This window comes from Lissotriton helveticus, chromosome 2_1, assembly GCF_964261635.1.
Source record: "Lissotriton helveticus chromosome 2_1, aLisHel1.1, whole genome shotgun sequence".
NCBI lineage: Eukaryota > Metazoa > Chordata > Amphibia > Caudata > Salamandridae > Lissotriton > Lissotriton helveticus.
In genome coordinates, this window is record NC_136059.1 from 1,403,779,125 (window position 1) to 1,403,784,995 (window position 5,871).

Genomic DNA, 5,871 nt, shown 5'->3' on the forward strand with positions numbered 1-5,871 from the left:
GGGCGGAAACATGGAGGGGGCTACCTAAGGAGCCGGGACCTCTAACCTAATGGTGCGCGCAAGCTGACAATGACGTGTTACTAGGAGAAGCTGGGGGCTATGAACTCTGTGCTAGGAGCAGAGACTGAAGTCTGGAGAGTCAGGGCGACATGTACCTAAACCCTATCTAGTATCTAATGTTTAGAGGACATGTTGATATAAACTAAAAGTTATCGGGGTAAAGGCTAACAGACTCTAAGACTGGAGCATGCATTATTCTACATGTAGTGCGTGTTTGAGGAATATTAAATGACCATTAAATACAGTATTTCTCTTACATGGAGACGTAAAGGCTAGACGATGACTGAAACTATTGATGCGATTCAGTAGCTTAGGAATGCAGAGAAGGAGTGCTGGACTGATAACTAGAATCATAACATACTCTTGGCAGACTCGTAGGCAGAGCCAGGCCGAGCCGGGCACTGTGAGGCAGGAAGTAAGTGAAGGGTCGAGGATACAGGTGGGGGTTGTATCGCTCCTCAGCGAGGGTTCAGGAGACAGGAGCTGAATCTGGTGTCCGGGCCCTTTTGAGGCCTAGAAACGGGGACTTTTCAATGAAATAACGTGCACACTGGGAAACGTGGCAACGTAACTTTACATAGGCCTAATACTCGTAGCTTTCACGAGAACTGGGAACTGGCATACTAGAGATGGACACAACTGTAATTGCGTCTTTAATCGATCATGGGGAATACATGCATATTAATCATGCGCACATAACATAAGATGGGGGACACGTAGGGACACAGAACATGGCAAAATTTACTTTTCCACAACCTGCAGCCAACCTGATATGGTGGTGTGGCAAAGGCAGCCCTGATAATGATAAACCCAACCTCCTACATAATGTCCTCTCCACTCTTCTTATCACTCTGCAAGTGAAGTTCAGTTGACCCAACAGAACCTGCACCTCTTTGACCGTGACCTTTGGTTTAATCAATGTTGCATCCAGGAGCTTCTGCATGGTAACTCCTTGAGTTGTGCTTAAGTGAATGCATTTTGATCTCTAGATTCTATTGGGTTCTCACTGGATGAAACTTTCAATTACGGTATGAAATGGTGCCTATTGTCGACGCTCCGCTTGTTCATTCCTCTCTCCTTCCCGCTCCAGCATCGCCGGCTGTGGGGGGCACGCCCTGCTGTCATCTCATCGTCAGTTCATTCACTAGATTTTTCTACACGCCCTGGCCTTATCCATCTTATCTATCCCCTGGCTAGCTTCCCTGAGGAGCAGTCTACTTTCCATTCCTGCCCATTTTTCTAGTTCTTTTTTCCAGGAACCAATCCGCGGTCCCCCCGGTGCCATCCAGTTACTGCCTATTTCTCTTTTGGCCAGGATGTAGGCCAGGTCCTGGAACTTCCCTGTCACCTTGTTTTTGGCTGAATGTGGGAACCATCCCAAGAGGAAGTGTTCTGGGGTGTGCGGGAGCTTTTTGTCAATGAGGTCACCCACCACCCGTCTTATCTCCTCCCAGAAAGGTTGCAGTGTGGGTCAGCTCTAAAACATATGGGTTATGTGTGCCTCCCTCTCCCCGCATCGCGGGCATGCAGCTGTCTCAGTCCCAAAGTACTTCCAAATGCAGGATGGCGTAAGGTACGCTCTATGCAGTATGTAGAAATTGATTGATTTAGAGCGTGCATTTCGGGACACTTTCAAGGTTCGTTCCAGGATCTTGTCCCAGTCCACCTCTGGAATCTGTTTCCCAATATCCTCTTCCCACTGTTATCGCAGGCCCTCTAGTGGCTGTTGTATGTCTCATCTGATTGCCTTGTAGAGGCAAGAGACTGTCTTAATCCTCCCTGCTGATAACGCAACATATCGACATCCTGCTAGCGCTCACGGTTCTGTCCCTCCCACTCCCCAGTGCTTCCTGATCCTTCTAGGGAGAGCCCCATGTTTCAGGAAATTGCCTGCTGGTAGGTCATACGCTGCCGGGAACACCTCGAATGGGAGTAATGTAGAGTCCCCCATCACTTTCAGTCCTGCCTCTACCCAGTCCTCTAACCATGTCCAGTGCTCTCCCTGCGGCAGACCTCTGAGTGGTGTAATGGGCAGGTCCGGGAAGTAGGGAATTTTGACTCCTACCCATCTCAAGTATCTCGACCAGCAACGCACCACCACTTTAGTTTCCATTGTGTCCTCCGGCCTGTTCCTTCGCACCAGCAGCCAGATCCTGGCACATACTGATACTGTTCCCTCGCCGGATTGTGCTCCTCTGCCAGCCATTGGATCAGCCAGTACAGCGCTTAGAGACCCCGGTGGTTATAACGCGCTATATAAATTAAATAAATAAATAAATAAAATAAATAAACTAGGCAGCTATATAATACCCCTCAAAGTCTGGAGCCGCCAGTCCACCCTCCGTCGCAGGGCACTGTAGAGTGGTTAACGCTACTCGTCTGCATCCCGCTCCCCTGATAAATGACGTGGTCAGTGAGTCAAGTTCTTTAAATATTGCTCTCAGGATCCTCACTGGGAGGGCCCCAAAATAATACAACAATTGTGGGAGCGCTACCATCTTTAAGACCGCTACTCGCCCAGCTGCCGATAACGGCAGCCTTCCCCAAAAGTCCATTGCAGACTTTACTGACCGTATCGCACTGGCCACATTACCCTCTAACAGGTCAGCTGGGCCGTGATATATTCTGACTCTGAGGTATAGTAGACAGTTGGGTTCCCACTTCAGATTCCCTAGGACAGGAGGTGGGCGGGTATTAGGCTCCATAGGATACAAGCTGGATTTCCTCCAGTTAACTTTAAGGCCGGATATGTTACCAAATCTAGCTAGCATGTCCCGCGCTCCTCTCAATTCTCCCCCTGTATTGCTGAGAAAAAGTAAGAGGACATGTAGTAATTTTTTACTGTTCCGAACAGTAACGTTTTTATAATTCTCCCCCTGCCAGGGGAGAAGACTCCTATGGCGAGGGGAAATTATATGCAAAAAAAAACTGCTAAAGGATTTTTTTTTGTAAAAAAAAATATACTGTTTGCTACAGGGTTTTTCTGAGGCAGCCCTACAGCAAAGAGTAAATTGCATTTGCAGGAACCGTAGTTCCTTCCAGTTCTTTTATGAATGACTGCCTGCTTGGCGGTCATTTAAAAATTTGAGGAGAGGTCTGTCAGTCATGGAGTGCAGTCATTCACAACAGCATGTCACCCGCTGCTATATAAATCGGGCCCTAAATCCTTTTGGGTTGTTCAATTTTGCATTACAGATTTAGTTTTTATTCTTCTTGTCTTCAAGCATGCTATCTCTTTCATATCAAAGAGCAAGACATCAACAATTGAAGTACATAGTAGGAAGGGTGACTGTGTTATGTATTGTTAGAATTAAAATACATTTTACCATACGTTACAAGAATATTACAAATCACCTCAGATTATCCTGACCTCATAAGGAAAATATGCCTTAGGACTCATCACTTTCTATAGTTATGGAACTCTTAATTGGCCTGCAATATACTTCTAATTTTTGTCAGGCTACTTTATATAAAATTTAATGTACATTATTGTATCATTACAGGTGTGTTGAGATCTCAGAACTCACATATAGTAAGTACATTCTAAAACTACTCCCTGTAATAGTTTATTAGAGAGGACTAGAAGCTGATTTTATTATGCCTCACCTGAACAACCTGTACAATCTGGGGACCTTTCTTTCCTCAGATATTGTGAGGGAGGACACTGAGTGAGTAGGGTGTCGTGGAGTAGAGTGTCATAGAGTAAAGTGTCATAGAGTGGAGTGTAGTGTCGTAGAGTGGACTGTCATAGAGTGAAATAGTGTAGAGTGGAGTGGCATAAAGTATTGTGGAGTGACATAGAGCAGTGTGGCATAGAGTGAAGTAGAGTGGCCTAGAGTGAAGTGGCATAAACTGGCTTAGAGTGCAGTAGGGTAGAGTAGAGTGCAGTGTCATTGAGTGGAGTGTTGTGTCGTGGAGTGCAGTATCGTAGAGTGAAGTGAGATAGAGTGGAGTGGTGTGGTGTGCAGTAGAGTGGAGTGTTGTGGAGTATAGAAGAGTAGCATAGTGTGTCGAGTTGACTCTCATTGAGTGGACTGTCGTAGAGTTTAATGGCATTGAGTGAAATGGCGTAGTGTAGCATACTGTTTTGAGTGGAGTGTTGTAGACTGGAAAGTAGTAGAGTGGACTATCATATATAGGACTGCTGTGGAGTGGAATGGCTTAGAATGGAGTGGTGTAGAGTGTTGTAGAGTATAGTGAAGTAAAGTGGCCTAGAGTGAAGTGGTATAGGGTGGAGTAGAGTGGAGTAGCATGAATTGGAGTGTGGTGTTGATGAGCGGATTGGAGTGTCGTAGAGTGGAGTGTCGCAGAGTGAAATGGTATAGAGTGGCATAGTGGGTCAAAGGAGTGCCTATTACAATGAGAGAAACAAACCTGCAGTTCACATAATACAAAGTGTGTTGACTAAATATCCAGGGCAATGATGTCTAAAATGACATGAGGCTACTTTGCGGCTTATACCCCCTTTATTGAAGAACACTATGTTGATTTGTAGTAACGTTCAGAGTGTATAGGTACCCTTATGTAGGTGCAAACAATTTATCTACAAAGGGAAGGTCCTCGTACCATAAGGAAATCAATATCCCCAACAGTAAATACAACATTTCATCACTTTCAATCCAATCAATCACATGTTTGTTAAGCGAGAATACTCACCCATAAGGGTCTCAAGGTGCTTGGGAAGAGGGGAAGGGGAGGTGCAGGTTCCAGTCCATCAAGGAGGGGGTCTGTCGAAGAGCCAAGTTTTGAGGTTTCTCATGAAGATGGGGAGTGAGGTTGTCTGTCTGAGGTGGAGCGGTAGGGCGTCCCAGGCTCTAGCCGTGTGGAAGGAAAAGGAGCGGCCTCCCGATCTGGTCTTTCTGGTGCCGGGAACCACAGTGTAGGAGAGCTGGGCTGATCGTAGGGTTCTTTGGGGTGCGTGGAAGTTGAGTCGGCTGTTCAGGTATGCTAGTCCGGTGTGATGGAGGACTTTGTGTGTGTGGGTGAGGATCTTGAAGGTTATTCTAGTCTTGATGGGGAGCCAGTGGTGTGCGCGCAGGTGTTGGGAGATGTGACAGTGTCTTGGCAGGTTCAGGACCAGTCTTGCGGTGGCGTTCTGGATTTTTGTAGCTTGTGGGTGAGGTTTTTGTTTATTCCGCGTAGAGTGCGTTGCCGTAGTTGAATCTGCTGTTGACGAGGGCGTGAGTGACAGTTTTTCTGTGCTCGAGGGGGATCCATTTGAAGGTCTTACGTAGGAGGCGGAGGGTTTGGAAGCAGGAGGATGTGACGGAGTTGATCTTGCGGTCCATTTTGAGCTCAGAGTCCAGGATGATGCCAAGGTCGTGTGCGTGGTCCATGGGGGTGGGTGGGTTTCCGAGGGCGGGGGGCCACCAGGTGTCGTTCCAGGTGTCAGGGTGTGGGCCCATGATGAGTACTTCTGTTTTGACGGTGTTGAGTTGTAGGCAGCTGCTTTTGGCAACAGCTTCAATGCCTTCTTGAAAGTTGTGTTTGGCCGCGTAGGGTTCGTTGGATAGGGAGAGAATGAGTTGGGTGTCGTCTGCGTATGAACAATATTGAGTCCGTAGGTTCTGACGATGGGGGCAAGCAGAGCCATGTAGATGTTGAAGAGCGTTAGGCTGAGGGGGGATCCCTGGGTGACTGTAGGTGGTTGGTGTAGGGTCCGAGAGGAAAGGAGGGAGTCTGACCCGTTGCATTCTGCCGGAGAGGAAAGGGTGGATCCAGTTGAGGGCCTTGTCCCGGTCCCTGCATCTTGGAGTCTGCGTGTTAGGGTGCAGTGGGAGACTGTGTTGAAGGCCGCTGAGAGGTCGAGGA